The sequence below is a fragment of the Schistocerca americana genome, chromosome 2 (assembly GCF_021461395.2).
Source record: "Schistocerca americana isolate TAMUIC-IGC-003095 chromosome 2, iqSchAmer2.1, whole genome shotgun sequence".
Taxonomy (NCBI): Eukaryota; Metazoa; Arthropoda; class Insecta; order Orthoptera; family Acrididae; genus Schistocerca; species Schistocerca americana.
In genome coordinates, this window is record NC_060120.1 from 643,407,376 (window position 1) to 643,429,844 (window position 22,469).

Genomic DNA, 22,469 nt, shown 5'->3' on the forward strand with positions numbered 1-22,469 from the left:
GTATTTTCTAACCACGTCAATGCTATAAACAGTCTCTCACGCGAAAAGACACAGTTGCTACGCAAATGTAGTTCTTAAAGATTATATATATTTTCCGCAGATAGTCACGATATGGATGTGTTATCGTACACATCTTAGAAGTGGAAATGTCAAACATCTAAGTAGCATTTTTTCATGAAACAGGTTTTCAGTGCTATTCTGTTCTCGATACTCTTGTGTATGTCCCTAAACCTCCAAGGGGCAAATAAAGGGGGGAAGAGTTTCAAACATTCATTACTAGATAGCGCACGGACACTTCCATTTAGTTTGTAGTGATATTTCTGGTAAGCCTAATATAGTCTGAAGAGATAATACACAAGTTTTTTTTGTGAATGGCACAGCTTTCTATACACCTGACTTCTTTGCGTTTAAAGATGCTGCTGAATCATTGATGTCACTGCAGGCTCGTAAGATCTACAAACTCAGTATGAACAAAGTGTCTCGTAGTCATCCATGTCAAATAGCTATTACCAATTCTCTGAAACAGATGAATGGAAAAATGCCAGCGTATTCAAAATAGGAAGGACCATGGCTGATCCACGGCATGAAGTTCTTCATTTGAGAGACCAGCCATCAGTTGCAAAAAGAAACACCTGCTAAGGATGTTGCCACTTCAACAGCACAGCAAGCTATACAATAAGCTTTGCAGCATTTGATCCCGAGAATGGAGTTAGTGAAGAAAATTTTGTTAAACAACTGTAAAAACTTTTAAAAATTGAAAAAAATTTTTGTTTGCTGCAGTTCTACTGCTAAAAGCATTGCTGCTGTATTTTTGTACTTGTATTGTCATAAATAAAACGTAGCATTCTCTTAAATAAAACGTAGAGCCTTATTATTAATAGCACTTGAACAAAAACTTTCTTGTTGGCATTTATAACCAGCCAGTTGTACCGTATGGCACCTGGAACGTTCTTAATGAATTATTTATTTTGTAATTTGTCTCATTCGTGGCGAGTAAAACAACTCTCTGGTATCAGAATATCTTTCAATATTTTGGATATAAATAAACTATGTACAAGAAGATATACATTATTTTTTTTATTTTCCTGACGAATGTGAGATTTGGTACTTATAAAGTTTGACAGTTTCACTCTTTATTTGTTTGTTTGCGATGAATTTGAATCACTTCCGTTCATTCTCAGGAATTGAACGTTTGCTGTTTACGTCGACAAATACTGTATGCTACTAGCTACATTATGTAAGGCTCTTTCGCTGTTGTGTCGATGTCACCTTATAAAAATGGTTCAAATGGCTCTGAGCACTATGGGACTCAACTGCTGAGGTCATAAGTCCCCTAGAACTTAGAACTACTTAAACCTAACTAACCTAAGGACATCACACACATCCATGCCCGAGGCATGATTCGAACCTGCGACCGTAGAGGTCGCGCGGTTCCAGACTGTAGCGCCTAGAACCGCTCGGCCACTTCGGCCGGCTGATGTCACCTTATAAACAACGTTAGTGGCACAAATACTGGCAATGTTTTTGTATACCTCTGGCGAGTAAGGGTGAGCACCAATAGCAAAACAGTGTTTAAAGTACGACAAAAGCGGTCCGCAGGAACCAGTTCCGGGGTGACGCTCCTACCGTCGGGTACGTTCCGCCCCGCTGCTCGGACTCGCAAGGTGGCCGAACTAGACGAGTCAGAAGCGGTCTTGGAAAGCACTCTGAGAAAACCGTTCCGTCATTTAAAGCTTCCTTACAAAATAGCGGTATTACATGGGCTGACCAACTGCTGATTTTGGTGATCAAAGCATTATAAAATATGTTTACTTTGCTTAGGTTGGTTGGTTGGTTTGGGGAAGGAGACCAGACAGCGTGGTCATCGGTCTCATCGGAATAGGGAAGGATGTCGGCCGTGCCCTTTCAGAGGAACCATCCCGGCATTTGCCTGGAGTGATTTAGGGAAATCACTTACTTTGCTTACTTCAGTTCTTTCAATGACAGAGTATTTTCTGGGGCATTTCCTCACATAGACGCAAAGTGTTGTAAATCCGTATCTACATCTATACCCTGTATGCTACCTCACGGTGTGTGGCGGGGCGCACTTACGTTACCACTATTTGTTTACCCTCCCCTGTTCTATTCGCGACCGGCGCTTCGGAAGAACAATTATCGGTAGTCCATATTAGCTCCAATTTATCGCATTTTTCCGTTGTAGTAATTTTGGGAGACGTATGTTGGAGTAGGGGAGACCGTAGCACATTTACGTGAATTTCTTTGCCGAATTTTTTTAATTTTTGATTAGACTTATCATGTTTAAATTGTTTAGTCTTTTAACATGGTAGTAAATTTAACTTGGCATATATACACTGATCAGCAAGAACATTATGACTACCGCCCTATTACCGATATAAACCCGTCCAGGCGATAGCAGCATCGCCTGGAGAGGAATGAATGCTAGTCAGACACGCGCACGGTGCGTGTAAATCAGTGAGTGTGTTGCATGTGTTTATAATGGGGAAGGTGCGCGATCTATCTAGACTTTGACCGAGGACAGACTGTGATGGCCCAGAAACTCGGCACGAGTATTTCGGAAACGGCACGACTTGGGTGTTGGAGGAGTGCTGTGGTTCGTGTCTTCAACACTATGGCGAAACCGCGTCCAGACGTCGTAGGGTTGGGCGGCCAGCCCTCATTATAGATGTCGGACTGGTAAAGCAGGACTGGCGGCGAACTGTGGTGGAACTAAGAACAGACTTTAATGCTGGGCATAGTGCAAGTATGTCTGAACTAACGATGCGTCTCCGCAGCCGACGACCGTGCATGTGCCAATGTCAACACCACGACATCGGCAACTACAAATGAAATGGGCACGTGGCCGTCGGCACTCGATGTTCGCGCTTTGTCAGAACGTTGCATGGTCTTATGAATCCCAATAACGTCTTCATCATGCCGATGGGAGGGCGCGAATCCGTCGTCTTCCAGGAGAACAGCTCCTTGACACCTGTACTGTGGGATGGAGACAAGCTGCTCTTGGGGAACATTCAGTTGGGCATCCGTAGGTGCAGTGGAGCTCTTGCAAGGCACCATGATGGCCAAGGTGTATCGTACACTGGCCGCAGACGATGTACACAGCTTCATGACGGTCATGTTTCCCGACAGCAGTGGCGTTTTTCAACAAGATAACGCGCCACGTCACAAGGTCAGATGTGTTATGGAGTGGTTCGAGGAACGCATTGGCGAGTTCCAATTGATGTGCTGACCCCCCCCCCCCCCTAGCTCACCAGATCTGAGCTCAATCGAACACATCTGAAATGTGATTGAAGACGGCTTCAGAGCCCCTCCCCGGAATTTACGAGAATTAGGTGAGTTGTGTGTGCAGATGTGGTGCCATCTCCCTCCAGCTACCTACCAGGGCTTCATTGCTTCCATGTCACGACGCGTCGTTCGCTGTTGTGCTTGCCAATGGTAGACATATCTGCTATTAGGTAGGTGGTCATAATGTTCTGACTGGTCAGTTTACTTCTAACTCAACATTACATTTCAAAGTGGTAAATAATGTCATAAAGGTCCAAGTCGAGTGCGTAAATTGGCCCTCGTATGGGACAGGGTTACGCATGTCTGGGGGCTCGTTGACGCTTATCATATAACACAATAATGAGTAAACAAAACACGTTCTTAAACTATTCAAAAAATGTTTTGTTGAAAGCAAACAAAATTATAGTCTTACTTACAGCAGTTAACATGGTAAAACACAATTTTACTGGCAGTAGAAAGAATTTTTGTCAGGCTTCCACCAGTTAGCATAGTACGGTCTACGTAGAAGTTTAAATGTTAAGTAAAGGCCTTTTTATCATCTTCAGTGTATTTTACTTGGTGTACAGGAACTTGATGATGGTCAAACGACTGAAACTGGTAGCATAAATAAAGTATTTCACCAGTATCTCAAGGCGGTATACGTCATTTTTCAAACATTTAAGAACTGTGAGGCACCAAATCCTGAAAATAAACCAGTTATGTCAATAACCACCATACAGCCATATTGTCTTATTTGTGAGCCTAGTGACAGGTTCCACACCATAATAAGTTGTCGTGGGTACAATCCACGGAACCCGCAAACAAAAATTAAATAAAGTAAACTATGATTGTCGTTGCTTCGTGAAGTGCTACCTACGTCAGACAGGAGCACTGTGATGTTAGCATACAGGAGCGAACGGAGGGCTGAGCTCAGAGAACCCGCCGGCCACCGCTGCAGTGGAGTACAGTACAGTGGGTAATGCGGACACTGCTGTCGGCCGAGTGTCCGTGTTTCGCGGCAACGGTCGCGGCGCAGTTAAGCGGCGATGTTTGTTGCGCCGCTCTGAGATATACGCCTCCCCGGGGAAGGGTCTATTCATTAGACTGTCTGGCCGATAATAACTTCCCCAGAGGACAATGTTATCTTTATTAGATATCGCGCTTGCAATAAGCTATAAATTACCAGCGTCCACGGCAGGCGAAAATTGCTCGTTTTATTCGGAGCAAAAAATCAATTCGGATATTATTCGGCTAATAACCAGTTCTAGAGCGTTCTTGTAATGACGACAGGAATTTCATCCCGTTTCTCACAGCAGGTTACTTACAGCTATAAATTTCATTCTACAATGCAGGGCGTCGGAAAAACGTAACACCTGCAACCGTACTCTGTGGTATATCGATGGAAAAGTATAGGCTACGGTGCTGCAAAATGTCTTTTCTTTGTCGAAGTTCATTAGTAGGTCTAATAACAGACTTCTGCCATGTGAGCGATCTTTATATTATCGAAAAAATAAATCACCGTAACACGTACCGTTAACGGCCGTTATTTGAAATTGTATTGCCAGCTGTCGTGTAACATCTTCAGTTGTTCGTCCAGCGTTCTCCGCTCATTTTACAACATTATTCAGACGCTGAAAACGGCTACAAAGCATGTGGCAGAGGATACTTCTTATTGAAATGTATATACACTGCCTATATAAAAGCTCATCTACCCAGAATAGGAGGAGGTAATGAAATGAAACTTTAGAGATTGAAAAAGTAGGTGATGTTATTTCAATGAATACAAAATCGAGTCACATGTGGCAGTGTGAGTCCACTTAGCAGCATGGCGCCGCACCTCCTGTGTACAGGATCCACGCACTGATTCAGACGGGTGTCATGAAGCCGTATCCCCTCCTGAGGCAATCTGGGCAAGAACTGTTATAACTGGTCCTTAATATCTTGCTTACTGGTACTAGGACGAAGTTGGCGTCCCAGCTCGTCCCACGCATATTCTATCGGGGACAGACCTCGTGATCTTGTTGGTAATGGTACTACTTTAACATCACTTAAACAGTTCAAAAATACACGTGCCATGTGCGGACAAACATTTTCCTGTTGAAAAACGGCATGAGAGATAACACATAAAGACGCAGAATGCCTATGACTTACCGTTGTACTATCAGAATTCCCTCAGTCACAACCAGCCGTGACCTGAAGTCATACCCGATGGTTCCCCACATCATGATGCCAGGAACAAAACATAGGAATAATGGACCTCTCCTCAGTTCACCGTGATACTCCCCGACGATTGTCACCTGGGCTCAATCGACGTTTACCGGTCACAGCATCACTCCAAACGCACACGTTTGTATTGTGATGCAAACAGTAGTCTGCGCATGGGGTGGTAATTCCCTAGTCTGGCTGAAGCTAATATCCGACCAGTGGTTTGAGATGACAGAGGATATTGCAGGGAGAGTACGTTCTCGGACGGCAGACGTAGATGCGATGGTTCAAATGGCTCTGAGCACTATGGGACTTAACATCTGAGGTCATCAGTCCCCTAGAACTTAGAACTACTTAAACATAACTAACCTAAGGACATCACACATATCCATGGCCGAGGCAGGATTCGAACCTGCGACCGTAACAGTCGCGTGGTTCCGGATTGAAGCGCCTAGAACCGCTCGGCCACCGCGGCCGGCCGTAGATCTGAGGCAGTTACTGTATGCTCGGTGCACAATACAGTGATCCTCCCTTGTGATGGCCAGACTTGCCCTATTGAAACCTGAACGACGAGTCTGCCCGCAATCGTATTCCCATGTAGTACAGCATCAGACCACTGTCACATCCAAATGTCACACAAATCTGGGTACTGCATGATTCGATCTGCTGAACAAATGGAGATCCACAATGAGGCTACTTAAAAATTCTGCCACATGATGATAACGTTGTCTCACACAAGAAGGCGTCTCCGTTTCTTTCACAATGTTCACGAACGTAATGTACCCTATCAGGCTTGTTGACATCACTAAACACGAAGAGTGCTAATCTACTCCCATTCAGTTCAAGCAAGAATGTTGAGTACACTACTTGGTGTTACGTCACTAAGCAAGGTGTTGTTATCTAATTCTACATTCCCAGCTACTATGATGACAATACATAGGTCCTGAAGACTGTTTGTAGATAATACTCTGAAAACCAACTCTATACCTTTTCCAGGTAGTCAGGAGATGCTAGGCGTCTTTGTTCAAATCTTTGCCGTTTCTGCTTCACTTCCTCGTCAATCATACAATTTGCGACCACTTGCGCTGCCTTTATTTGTCTTATAGCGTCTCCTGGGCTGGAGGGGTGGCTACGATTGGCTGTGATGCAGAATAGGAAGTAGCGGACGGCTGAGACAGGATAGCAAACCAGGGGAGTCAACGGCCGAAATAACACTTTTACTTGCACATTTGTATTCTGTCAGTGTGAGTTACTGACCACGCCTCCATTCCATATGGAGAGATCCGGGTGGCCAACGATATGAAACCAATGGCAAGCCAGCTGGCTGCAAGAAATGCGTTCCCAGCTTATCCGATGCCTGTGCTCTGTCTGTGGCTTGCAACCCCGTTGCGTGAGTCGTACCACAAACACCTTGCATCACAGGTGCACAAAGGCGGTCGAGAAACTTGCTACAGTTGCCAGCTCTGCGATGGTTGTCTGCATCTTAGCTGGCTGTTGACGTAAGGGGTGGCGGCATGCACGCCATAATGGCGGAAGATGGCTGCTGTGCACGGGATACTATCCGCTGCCCCCTGGGCAAGAGTCCAGCCCTCTGCACCGTCCCCCTAGGTCCGGAACGTGGACTTAGTGGAGGAAGCTGGTATTACGATGGAGACCTGAACTAGCCGGTGATTTTGGTGTTCCATGTTGTCTCCTCATCTGGCGTAGCCCCCAACCTCCTGGTAGAACTGCTGTGCTGCGAAAGAAGTTGCTGCATAATCTCAGCTATTTATACAAGATAGCAGTGCAATTGTTATACTAATGTATCGTTTCTAGTCACGTTCTCGACGTCACTACCGGAACCCGTTGGTGGAGACATCTTCTTGCCTGTACTGCAAAAACTGTCTATTACTGCTGCACTGGATGGTTTCACCGAGCGAGCCTGCCCCATCTCGCAGTAATTCAACAGCTAAGTGATTGTTGTCAAAATGTCAACACCTCACACTCGCCAGCTATCAGTAGCTGCTGCAGTACTTTACCACATATTCCCACAGATATGCCCTTAAATGGTACTGGTACTACAGTATCCTATCACTGTCCTTTGCTAGTCTGTTTTGATATGGATGCGTAACACTTGTATGGGGGCTTAATTAAATATGATGCAAATATTTTTTTTTTTGTTTTTCGTAGCTGTTGTAAGTAGGCTGTTTAGGTTTTTTTATTGGTAACGCCACCTCTGTATGAAAATCACTGGCTGTGCTGTGTTCAGTCTGTGGCTAGTTTGCATTGTTGTCTGCCATTGTAGTGTTGGGCAGCGGCAGCTGGATGTGAACAGCGCGTAGCGTTGCGCAGTTGGAGGTGAGCCGCCAGCAGTGGTGGATGTGGGGAGAGAGATGGCGGAGATTTGTAATTTGTCATGAACTGCTATATTTATATAAGATGATATCAAGGTAAATACATTGTTTGTTCTCTATTAATATCTTTCATTTGCTAACTATCCCTATCAGTAGTTAGTGCCTTCCATAGTTTGAATCTTTTATTTAGCTGGCAGTAGTGGCGCTCGCTGTATTGCAGTAGCTTGAGCAGCGAAGATTTTTGTGAGGTAAGTGATTTGTGAAAGGTATAGTTTAATGTTAGTCAGGGCCATTCTTTTGTAGGGAATTTTGAAAGTCAGATTGCGTTGCGCTAACAAAATATTGTGTGTCAGTTTAAGCACAGTCATGTATAATTGTTCAAAAGGGGACGTTTCATATGTCGACCCTTGGCCTAGGATACCTCACTGGAGTCTTCTGATTTTTTTTCTTGTAGTTTGTGTAATTAGTGTAGCCTTTGTTTATTGCTAGCGCGTAATTGTAGAGAGAATCTCCTTTGTAGTTGCAGTCTTTCATTGTGGTACAGTAAAACAGTTGTAGCATGCATGCAGTTTTACACCAAGTATTTCTCAGCAGCGCGTGCAATTAACTAGATATTTTTTCAGTGTTATGTTAATGTGTTCTCTTATTTTTCCTCTTCAAATTGTGCTTTTCTGTGTTGTCGTGTGAAATATTGTGACAATAATGGCGTGTGAAAAACGTAATACTAGGCTCCAAAGTAAACTGAGAAATGACAGTGAAGACGAAAGCAGTGTGTTAGCGCCGCAGAGTAATGAATTAACAGACATTCAAAGTAGTAATTTGGTATCTGTGCATAGGGAAATGGAGCGGGCGGCAAACAATGGCGTGGACAGTGAAACAATTAGTGAAGAGGGACGCATTATCGAACGATCGGTCGGCAACAGCTCGCCTCAGGAATCCGAAATGACAGGAAACAATCTCGCAAATACTGTAGATTCAGGTTTTGGTTCCTCACCGTTTTCTCAAATAAGTCAAGACACATTTTCTGCTTGTCAAAATGTGAATGTTGCCGGTGCAAATTCACTGCCGAAAAGCACTGAGGAACATGTTCCAGACACCAGTGCATTGTTATTACAATTAATACAGCAAATGGGACAAACACAGCAAAAGCTTCAAAAGTTAGACACAATGGAACAAAATCTTCGAAAGTTAGACACAGTGGAACAAAATCTTAAAAAGTTAGACACAATGGAACAACATCAGAGACAAACACAGCAACAGTTAGACACAATGGAACAAAATCTTCAAAAGTTAGACACCACACTTGAACAAACACGTGAAGATGTAACTACTGAGTTACATAACATTGAATCTAAATGTCAAAAAGTCTGTAATGACGTAAAAACACAAATTTGTGAGCATTTTCAACCTATTTTTTCGCGGCATGAAAATGCATTACAGAATCACGAAGCAGCCATAAAAGAACTGCAAATTATTGTTCATGAAAATCATGAGACCTTGCAAGCTAAATTTGACTCAGTTGCATCTACCGATTCGGTTACGCAACTTGCAAAAACTCAGGATAACTTAAAGGACACAGTAGATTCGATTTCAACACAAATGGACACTCTGAAACTTGGTTCAGAAAAACACACTGAGGAAATGTGTTCATTATCAGAGAAAGTAGTTGAACTTTCGGATCAGCTAAATAATTTATCTACGAAGGTAGATGATAATCTGAATGACGCAAAACCGGTAGTCTTTAATGACACAGAACAGAGCGAACAAATTAGGAAACTGAAACAAAATCTGAATCAAATTGATACGCAACACCAAAGAGAAATCCGGGAAGTACAAGATCAGCTGACACAGGTAATACAAGAATTACGTATTTCAGAAGACACTCGCGCTCCAACACGGGAAGAGGAACTTAGAAATACGCAAAAGCCACAAAATAATAACACAGGGCATTTCGGTAATTATGAAAGAAATTGGCAAGGTACACCGAATTTTGAGATGGAACCGCCGACACGACGTAACTATGACCGAGATGCTACTCGCCGACACGATGATTTTGACTATAAGCTGTTCATTACTACACGTAAATTCAAAACGTTTAAGAATTCTGCCAACGACATTCATCCACAAGCGTGGCTCCATCAATTCTCTCATTGTTTCCCTCCCAACTGGTCGTTGGAGCACAGGTTAGAATTTATGTGTGGCTACTTAGAGAATGAACCAGGTGTAAGAATGCGATTGGTCATTCACGATTGTCACAGTGAAGGAGATTTTTATCATGCCTTCCTCTCAGCGTATTGGTCTCAAGCTACACAAGACCGTGTAAAACATAACATCATAATGATGAAACACTTCGAACAATCTGAATTTTCCAGTCTTGTGAAATATTTTGAAGACATGTTGCACAAGAATCAATACCTGTCAATCCCATACAGCCCCTCAGAACTCATCCGCATTTGCTTAATCAAACTGCCTAAACATTTACGACATATTATTTTAGCAGGACGTTGCAAAGACGACATTGAAGCTTTTCAGGGACTGTTACAAGAATTAGAAATTGACACAGACAGTCGCGGGATGCGAAAACAGGAAAACAATCACTACAGGTCACATCCGTCACAATTCCGTGACGACAGAAACAATAACTGGACACGACAAGGCTATTCTCACAACGCAAATCGTGACCAAAATAGACACCACCCGTATGACAACCGTTGGCAGAGTAATAATAGTTACAGAGAAAGATCGCATTTCCGTAGTAATGAATATGACAGAGACAATCATAGAAATAGACAATATGACAACCAGAACTATTATTATCAAGGGAGACAGAATAGCTTCAGACGCAACAGTTCAGCGCGCAGTTACGACTCAGGGAGAAATTCTCCACCACATGACCGACAAACAAGAAACTATGTAAACTACCGACAAAACGACAGACCTGAATTCCATCAGAACTGGCGAGCTTTAAACAGAGCTGGGCCCTCTCGGCAAGGCGAATTTGTGGAAGTTAGGCCTCCTAATCCCAGTAACGACGCGCGGCAACAAAGAGACAGACAATGACTCGCACGGCAGGCATACACGTGCGCCGGCTGGCTCCGAGAAAAATAACATTATATCTGGTACTGCTAATGAGATTTTAATGCAACATTTTGGTTTACTTGCAAATACATTATGGATTCAAGGTGCTTTCTGAGAGATACCAGATGGCACAGTAGTTAGTTTATGTGACAACTACACGATTTTATCACGACGCTATTAATGAGTGACAATTTACAATGTTGATTTTGCGGTGTTTCTGTTTTATATCTGCACAGTTTTTCTGTATTATTCTGGAAAGTAAAACATGTTTTAGTAGTAACTTTTATGGTATAGCTACAAGGAGACAGCCTTTTCTGTAGCACAACAATACGTTACAGCACAGTACTTTCTTCATCACGGCAATAAGCGTAATAAGTATGATATCTATACGCAAAGCATTTCACTTTGTTTATCATGAGGTCAGTACATTGACTTCTGCAGAACTTAGCTTTGGGGGATGATAACTACGACACTTCCACAGAGATTATCTTACAGCAAGACGCATGTTTAGCGCTACAGGACACGTATTTGAGTGATCAATTTTGTACTAAAAACATTTATTTTCAAAGATATTTGAAATACAATGATACAAAGTTTTTCCGTGATACATTTCATTCCATTGCAATAATCTGTAGCACCTGAGGGTATAATTACATTAATCCTCAGGGGGGTACACGCCTACTTTGTGTACCATGTGTTTGGCAAGCACAAGGAACCCTAGCTAATATGGTATTTGCTTATACAACTTTACACATCGGTACCATATTTCTCTAACACACAAATTACACAGCTATCTGATCATTTAACTGAGAGAGATAAACATTTCTTTACTACATCAGTGACAGATGTTTACGCAATTACAGAGTTGGATTACTTCACACTTATGAAATTGTATTTTGTCTGTACTTTGTAAACTGTTCATATTTTTTCGGAACCATTGTGATACTATGAGAGCTTTGAATGATGTATTTGGTATGAGATCATGATTTTTAAAGTACGTTTGAGGCAGATGACACTTTTGACATGAGCAGAGAATTTTTTTAGGCTTAGAAATTATTGGAGGAAGTTACGACGATTTTGAGATTTGACTGAAGTGTTATGATGTTATTATTACGACGACGATGTGTATTATGTTGTTGAGGAATGTTTATTATGCTACGTATTTCTCACGATGAAATATTGAAGAAGTGTCGACGAATATGTATATGTATAATGAGGTAAGGAATAATGAGTAGTGTTTAGGGACTCTGATTTATGAAAAGGATGTTGGAAACCAAGAAACGTACTTTAAGAGTTATGAAATGTGTGTGTATATTCGTGAATGTATTACAATGCAGACGAAAATTTTTTTGGACACTGTTATATTCATAGGCTTTTGTTTCTACAGATTTGCAACGCTAATTCTTGACCTGTGAAATATTTTTATGTGAGACTGTCACTGTAGCGGTAAATATTTCCGTAAAAAAGTTAAGTGACCACCTGCACATAATGCGTCGCGGGCACCCAGCTGTGTCAGACGCCTGGAGAAAAAGCCATTATTGCAAGCCCTTTTCAGCGGCACAGGTAGAAAAAAAAGGGGACGCCATTAACCTCGCTTCTGACATTCCTTTGTAGAAAGCATCGCAAAAACGACACGGTCGAACTTGAAAACATATGATTTTTGTAATGCGTTGTGGGCACACAGCTGTGTCAAACACCTGGAGAACAAGCCATTAGGGTGTGCCTTTCATCGCTAATGTGACACCCTCGTTACTTGAAAACATATGATTACTCGCACTTTGTGCTAATTACTGAAATGCTTATGAATTGATGGGAAATATTTGTACATCTGCACACCTGATTACGACAAGCGTCTTTCTACGAGAGTTGAGAGAATTTCTACTAACTTATGAAATGTCACATGACTATTGAATGATATTTTTATGCTTTGGTTTGCGTAATTGCTTATTTCATTTGATACCTGTTTTTCAGCTGTGTTGCAGCATTGCTTTTATAAAATGAAATGCATTTGCTAATGTGAACACTTTCTGTCAACAGATCTATTAAATAATTATTTTATGATCCACATTCTTTAAAAAAAGGAGCACTTGGAAAGGAAAGAACAATAAGAAGGAACTAGTAACAGTAACACATAATTTTCTTTTCAAGTACTTGGTAATTTCTTTTGTAGAATAAATTGTGATGCATCACTCTAATGATAAGATGTGACATAGGTATTAGACATGGCCATTTTAGTGTAATATTTTTTCTGCTTGTGCTATGTCATGTTTAGGTATAAGTTGCTGCTGTTTGCCAGGCATAGTGTTATTGAATTTGACTTTTGCTCATTTATGCTGCTAGCTTTGCAAATTTGAATTTTTTTTATCCTTGCTGTTTGTGTTACTTATTTTGTGCTGCTGCATTGCCTCGTCCCTTAGTTTAGCATCTGAGCTCAGTAGATTTAAGTTAGCTTAAGAGGGGGTAGCCTCTAAGAGAATGAGTTGCGATGAATTGGAAGAAATGCATTGAGAAAAGAGGTTTAGGTAGGATTTTCTTGGAAATAAATGTTGAGGTAAGAAATGTGTGAACATATAAATACAGAAAGCATGCTTAGATAGAATTTTTTTGGTGGAAACAAAGGATGAAATAAGAGGAAAGATATATGAAGTTTTGGGTTGGACTGCAGTACCAAATGTTACACTGAAAACGAACCCTGTCCTTTCCTATTGGTGTTATCCCACTATATGTTTGTGTACCCTTGTGTATTTGTTTTCTTCCTGTCTCTGTGTAGTTTCATAGAATTTTTTCTTCTTTTAATATTAAGCTACATTCACTATGATGAGGAATACTGTCATCCTCGAATATAATTGGCATTAATAATATGTTATTTACTTTGTAAAGATGTTAGACATTATTAATTCCGTTCTGTTTAATACTCATGTGTAAAGTTGATGTTCCAAAAGTTATTCTGATCTTTTATGTATGTACTCATGTCATAATTTCTGGAACACTGACGTACATGTTATTTCTATTCTTTTGTAAAGCTTGTACTACAAATGTTCTCTGTATAGTTATGTTCTTTAATGATGTATTTTGTACCTTTGTTATTGTATTTTTATGTTACCAAATTGTAATTGTTACCAGTTCTTCAAATTAAGTTACATTTCACTGCACACGTTTCTGTTGGTCATAGTATATGGACAATATGTGAGAAGTAGGGACTGTTAGTGTTTGCACGTGTGTTAATAATTCAGCAAGGGACTGGATAACAGCATTGCTGGTTCTAAGAACAATTTCAAAAACTTTGTGAGTGCACAAGTGGTGGTTTATGGACTTGCTATATTGTCCGCAAGACTCTTCAGTGGTGATTGTGCACCAGCACAGACACAACAGATGGCTGCTGGCCATCTCTTCAAGGACTACAGTGGGTCTACATCTTTGATGATCCATCAATACCATTATCTCTACAAGGACTACAGTAGGTCTACATCTTTGATGATCCATCAATACCATTATTTCTACAAGGACTGCAGTGGGTCTGCACCTCTGGTGGCCCACCAATACCGTAATCTCTACCAGGACTACAGTGGGTCTGTTCTGTGATGACCTACCTACCAATATTCTTCCAAACTACGACTGACTCTGCTGTGGGTTTGCTCTGTTGTGGCCCATTATCCGTCAGCGTGTCAAGAGTCAGCACTGTCTTTCCGTTGGAAGGACAACGCTACTTCTTCAAGACTGCATGGAAATCCACTACTTCCGTGTGCATTTTCTTTTACTGCTCAGACTTTGAGAAAAACACTGCTATTCTACTGTTATGTATGATTAGGACTGTCTTTATGGACTGTGAGAAAATTTGAGCTTTTGACCAACGTTGTATCAATAAGTGTGTGCATTTGATATCTTTGTTATTGTAATTATGAAAAATTTTTTTCAAATCTGTATTGGCCACTGCCCAATCCAATTTGTAAAAATTTTTGTGGGGAGCATGGGGGCTATGTAAGTAGGCTGTTTAGGTTTTTTTATTGGTAACGCCACCTCTGTATGAAAATCACTGGCTGTGCTGTGTGCAGTCTGTGGCTAGTTTGCATTGTTGTCTGCCATTGTAGTGTTGGGCAGCGGCAGCTGGATGTGAACAGCGCGTAGCGTTGCGCAGTTGGAGGTGAGCCGCCAGCAGTGGTGGATGTGGGGAGAGAGATGGCGGAGATTTGTAATTTGTCATGAACTGCTATATTTATATATGATGATATCAAGGTAAATACATTGTTTGTTCTCTATTAATATCTTTCATTTGCTAACTATCCCTATCAGTAGTTAGTGCCTTCCATAGTTTGAATCTTTTATTTAGCTGGCAGTAGTGGCGCTCGCTGTATTGCAGTAGCTTGAGCAGCGAAGATTTTTGTGAGGTAAGTGATTTGTGAAAGGTATAGTTTAATGTTAGTCAGGGCCATTCTTTTGTAGGGAATTTTGAAAGTCAGATTGCGTTGCGCTAACAAAATATTGTGTGTCAGTTTAAGCACAGTCATGAATAATTGTTCAAAAGGGGACGTTTCACTGTCTGTCCGATTACGCTATTCTCGTAAACGGTTGGCCCTGACTAGAATTATTACGCAATCTGACTGCAACAAACAATGAAAGAAAATTTTCGTAAACACAGTTAATTAATTAAGTCCCCAGCAACTATAAAACCTACAAAACCAATAAGCACAAGAGTAACTGTTCTGTATGTGGGACTGTGACTCAATGTACACATCTGGCACGGTTCTTCTCCAACAAGACAAGAATTTTTAAATACCAATTATACTGACGTGATAAAAGAAAATTAGAAAAACTATAATTACGCAAGAAAACCAGAATTCACTCTAATACAAGAACACAAGCCAGATGCTTTGTTGACTGAACCTGTAATGACGCATTATTTCAGACACACAAATAATAAAAGAACATTGTGGTTTTTACCTTCATATATATTGACGAAATGCACTCTGATCATTACAATAACATCTGCTATCTCTCCCATCAAATAACTGGATAAAACATGGAACAAACACTCCTTACTACAACATCTCGACAAGCCTTTCCCACTAGCACATCTCAACATGAACTGTCTTCTACGAGCTCTGCCCACGCACTGTCTGCTACGAGTTCTTAACAGGCACTGACTACTACGAGCTCTGGACAAGCACTGACTTCTACGAGTTCTTAACAGGCACTGACACTACGAGTTCTTAACAGGCACTGACTACTACGAGCTCTGGACAAGCACTGACTTCTACGAGCTCTCAACAAGCACTGTGGAGGCGGCTTAATAATACTCTTTGGCGCAATCTCTGGCGCAGTGGCTCAGTGTAGCCACCTTTCATATGCCCCTCCTCCACAGGCCAGAATTTGATGGTATTTTTGCCAGCATTGGTGGTGAAAATACCACCAAATTCGTCCACAAAAATACAGACAAAACAAAAGATAATATTAATACCTAAATATCACATAATTAGTTAAAATTTTGGCTTTGCAATGACCTTTCAATAACCTAATATATAAAATACAGTAGGCAATACAAATTCTTTTCATACATGTGGCTTTACATAATAGTTTGCACAATACACAAAAAATCAGTTTATACAAATGTTCACATAAAATGCTTTCAATGATTAGTTTATACAAAAAAAAAGACACCAACAGATGACATCTTTTCAGTAGAAGCAGTCCATCAGTGGCACCCAGTAAAGTTTAGCAGGTACACCCAGCAACAAGTCACATTAGTTCAGTAGAAGCAATCCATCAGAGGCACCCAGCAATGTTGAGTAGGTGCAGACAGCAACAAGTGACTTCATTTCAGTAGAAACAGTTCATCAGTTGCACCCAGCAATGTTGAGCAGGTGCAGACAGCAACAAGTGACTTCATTTCAGTAGAAACAGTTCATCAGTTGCACCCAGCAATGTTGAGCAGGTGCAGACACCAACAAGTGACATCATTTCAGTAGAAACAGTCCATCAGTTGCACCCAGCAATGTTGAGAGCAGGTGCAGACACCAACAAGTGACATCATTTCAGTAGAAGTAGTCCATCAGTTGCACCCAGCAATGTTGAAAGCAGGTGCAGACACCAACAAGTGACATCATTTCAGTAGAAGTAGTCCATCAGTTGCACCCAGCAATGTTGAGCAGGTGCAGACACCGACAAGTGACATCATTTCAGTAGAAGTAGTCCATCAGTTGCACCCAGCAATGTTGAGAGCAGGTGCAGACACCAACAAGTGACATCATTTCAGTAGAAGTAGTCCATCAGTTGCACCCAGCAATGTTGAGAGCAGGTGCAGACACCAACAAGTGACATCATTTCAGTAGAAGTAGTCCATCAGTTGCACCCAGCAATGTTGAGAGCAGGTGCAGACACCAACAAGTGACATCATTTCAGTAGAAGTAGTTCCATTAGTGGCACCCAGCAATACTGAGCAGGTGCAGACACCAACAAGTGACATCATTTCAGTAGAAGCAGTCCATCAGTTGCACCCAGCAATGTTGAGCAGGTGCAGACAGCAAGAAGTAACATCATTACAGTAGAAACAGTTCTAACAGTGGCACCCAGCAATGTTGAGTAGGTGCAGACAGCAACAAGTGACTTCATTTCAGTAGAAACAGTTCATCAGTTGCACCCAGCAATGTTGAGCAGGTGCAGACACCAAGAAGTGACTTCATTTCCATACAAGTAGTCCATCAGTTGCACCTAGCAATGATGAGCAGGTCCAGAGAGCAGTCCATGATATTCACTATCACTAATCACACTGTTCATCAGCAGAAACTAATCATTCCTAAGTGTCACACATTACGTTGAAAAAAGTGCAGGTAACAGTCCATAATATTCACCATCACTAATCAGACAGTTCAGGCATGAACAATAGTTTGAATACACATACAAATGCTTTTACAATGCTCTTACACTAAACATACAAATTCTAATAAACACACAAATGATATCGGATAATTGTCGTAGTAACTATTACAAATACACAAATATCAGTAAACCTATAATATTTATGGGTGTCAGTGCAAGCCACTTCAAACAAATACAATAATATTCAGGAGATAGGTGGGTACGATTAGGAAAGGAAAACACACAAAACACACTCACTCATCTTTCATCCACATTAAGTACTACTGTGTAATTGAATAGTGTTAACTGTGTAAATGCAATTCTGTCAAAATCTGATGTGCATCATGTGTATCAAGTAGTAATGGCAGCAATGTATCACAGTCAATAATAGTTAAGTCAACGTCATAGTCATCATGTCAAGACCAATGTTTGCGAAGCCAGATCAAATGTACTGTTGTTGAACAACTGTCAGTGAGCCAAGATATGCAAAACTTCCTCTCTTCAAAAAAAAGTATATACTGCTTAGTGATTTAACAAAGTGTGTGTATAGACTATCTCCCTTCTACTTTAGTGTTCTAGTCTGCTATCTTCATCCTCCTTGTTCCATAAGACCAACAAAAAAAATATGCATCTCACTTACTTTACCTCTTATCCACCAAAACTCCAATAATCATCAACTTCACACAATCTCAATAATACCTCATTAATACCTCTTCAATACGTCGATACATATAAACCTTATTGCCAATATATGCTCCTCACTTACTTTACCTCTTATCCACCAAAACTCCAATAATCACCAGCTTCACACAATCTCAATAATACCTCAATAATACCTCTTCAATACGTCGATACATATAAACCTTATTACCAATATCATTTCACTTCCATAACAACTCTTTCCTCTAGTCAGTCTCCTCGAACAAGTACAGATAAAATCCTAATGCAAACTTCAGTTCATCATCCCATACAATCTGAAGACACATTGCCAACACACAACCTCTGTGTAATCCATCTGAGCCAAATCTTCTACTCATTATGAATTATAAACAAAGAAATGCATACATGATCTCTAACAGACTTAGTTCGAATAACTCTCAGTAATTAAGTACGATTACGGAGTGTGAATGATCATAATATTTCACAGTGTGTACATCACTTCAAGAATTATGGCAGAAGCAAACATGTGGAGTATTTCTTGTGTCAAGTGTCACTTCCTGTTTCAATTGCTCACGAAGAATGCAGTGTAATAACTGTTAATGGTCTAAACCTAGTAATGGTATGTCATGTCGTTAGCTTCCTTCCTATTAGCATACATTTATACAGCTTCCATAAAACCTCCAGCTTATGTGACTTCAACGAAGTTCCTTGTACCAATGTCGTTCGTCGAATTATAGCAGTTCATTTTCTTATCTTAAAAATGTAAGGCACTGACCGTAAGCAAAACAAGCAATAGCGAGTAAATATACCAGTAGAGAACAGAATGTCAACAAGTGGATGCAGCACAATTCTTACAACGACGCTCTGCCAAGCGAACAATCTATAATTAATCCAATAGCGTGACCTAAACTCTATGTTCATACACAGTATACCAGCATTTCTATATACCAAATTAAAGAGTAGTTATGACAACAACAGATATGTATAAACATGCAATCCATACGCAAAGCAGTAAACATGTCATTAGCATCATATCAGCATAAGCAAATAAATGTTCATATGTCATCTTAATAAGTAAACATGAAGGCGTAAGCAGATAAATCACAAAGTATAACTTACATACCTAAACACATCAGCACAATAAATCAGGTTACAATTATAATTTAAATAAATAAGTACAGCAGGCACATAGTTAAAAAAAATAAGACATCAGTGAAAAAGCAGTGCAGCCAAGCGATGCATAATATACGAAAGTTACAACCCAGTTCATTAATAATCATTGTCAAAATCAGTTAACGTACGCAAGCGCGTCGCTTCACAAGTAAATTCATAGAACATGAAATTTAGCACAAAGTATGAATCACGTAATTGCGAGCAGCAAATTACGTCTAAAGTACGTACCTAAGTGGAAATATGTTACCTGAAAAATGAACTCAATTAATAGTTACCTTTTTAGTTTATTAGTTTCTTCTTGGAAATTACATTCTTTCTGAAAATTTCTCGATAGCAAGTCCTCTTAACGTCGGAGACACACAGAATTTACCTGAAGTTCTTAAATATTTTATAGAACCGTATCCTGAAAAATACTGAATGTTAATAACATAATTCACCAAGTCACTATAGCTTTATACTGAATTTAGTCGGAGAAATTAAACTGTGTATTTGTTTACGGCTGTCAGTGCATTCGCACTGAGCACTCGATCAGCTGTAGGCGCGTGACGTAGGAAGCAATTGTTCGCGGTCAACGACGGCCTTGTGCGGCGCGCAGACTTGACTGTTGCTTTGAGTATGTGCCGCCGCCAAAACACAGCGCGATATCCTTGTATTCTTCGTGTGTTTACATGTAGCTGTTAGTTTCTCACAAGTATGTCATTCCACAAAAATTTTAACGTTTGATATATGATGTATTCCCTTAGAGCGCCGAGATTTAAGAGTTTCTACTTCGACAGTGTTATTATGAATAATTTTGCGAATTCTATATGGGCCGTTATAAAGCAGAAAAAATTTGCGACACAAGCCTTTTCCTTTGTGCGACAAACGGTGGGACTTAATTAACACCTTCTGACCAACTGACAAGATTTTTAAACGACCAGAACGTTTAGCTGATCTCTCTCTTCTAGCAGCCGCAGATGCAATTATTCGTAGAGCCAGGTTGACAACTTCAGAATGCCGCAGTTTCCGTGAAGGCGGAAAAGGAACTATTTCAGAAATGCGATTTGTCGGTGCTTTATTTTTTAATATCAATATAGGCGGTAAAGAAGTTGAATCATTAGGGAGTTCATTCAGAATGTTTTGAAAAATATGAAGATACTGATCCCACGTTCTGTGATTCTGATGACAATAAAGACGACACAATTTATTGATTTCCTTCATCCATCTCTCTGAAGCGTTAGATTGAGGGTGAAAAAATGAAATGAAAATTGGTTTAATTTTACGACGCTGTAGAGTACGAAGCCAAATTTTAGAACGAAACTGTGATCCATTATCTGATATAACCTTATCAACATGACCAACTTCTTTAAGAAAATGTTTGATAAAAGCGTTAGATACTGAACGAGCTGTTGCTTTGCGTAAAGGTGTAAAACATACATATTTTGACGTCAACTCCACTGCTACGAAAATGTACGCAAAACCATTAGTAGAACGAACCACTGGACAGAACAAATCGGCTGCAGCCCTCTCCTGTAATTTCGCTGGAATGATAGGAAACAACGGTGCTCTGTGAGAAACTGTTGGCGGCTTAGCCTTTTGACATAATTTGCATTTGGCCAGAATAGATCGAATACGTTTTTCCATATTACTGAAATAACAATTTTCTCGTAATTTATGAAAGCATTTTCTGGGACCAAAGTGTGCATAACTGAAATGCGTATACCAAATCAATTTATTGACCCACTCATCAGGAATACAAACTAACCAAACGGAGTTGTCGACCGATTTTCGTTTAAAAAGAATGTCATTGCGGACTAAATAATGCTGTCTAATCGCTACGCTTTCTTTTCTCCTCCACTTCTCCTTAATGTCCTTCCAGATTGGATCCTTATTTTGCTCCTTAGCGATGTCCTGGAGCGAAGACGAAATAAAGTTCTCAAACGCAACACCTTGAATATACATCAAACAATAATTGTTTTCTTTGCAGTCCTCTTCAGCACTTTGTTTTAAACCCATAGGTGCTCGTGATAAAGCATCAGCAACAATATTTGAAGAACCCTGTATGTAAACAATACTAAAATCAAATTCCTGTAGGTACAACGCCCATCGTGACAATCTGCCATGAGTTAATTTTGTCGACATAAGAAATTCCAGAGCTCGATGATCGGTGTAAACCTTAGTATGTCTGCCAAACAAAAATGTGCGAAATTTTGTGAAAGCCCATACAACAGCTAAAGCTTCAAGTTCCGTAATCGAATAATTCTTTTCTGTTTTAGAAAGAACACGACTTCCAAATGCAATAGTCTTCTGTACTACAACGCCGTTTTCTTCTATCTCTTGAAATAAGTGTGCCCCTAGGCCCTTGTATGATGAGTCCGTTGCCAAACAAAATTCTTTAGATAAATCCGGATGTGAAAGAAGTGGAGCAGCAACTAAAGCATCACGAAGCTGTTCAAATTCTGACTGAGCTTCCTCATCCCAACACCAATTAGATTTCTTTCCAGATAGTTCACATAAACGAGGTGTGGCCAAATCGTCCAATTTAACAAAGCGTCGAAGAAAATTACAGACACCAAGGAAACTACGAACATCACGTTTTGTAGTAGGAACAGCATAATTACGAATAGCGTCTAATTTTTCTGGATCAGGAAGAATACCTTCTGTAGAAATAATGTGACCGAGAAATTTCACCTGTGAACGACCAAATTCAGATTTTTCCAAGTTTACTGTAATGCCAACTCGTGCAAAAATACGTATCAATGAATCCAAAATTTTGTTGTGCTCACTCCAAGAACGTTTAGCAATAAAAATATCGTCAACATATGAAGTAATGTTGTCACGAAGATAAACACGCAAAATTTTATTTAAGCTACGAATGAATGCTGCTGAAGATACAGTAAGTCCAAACGG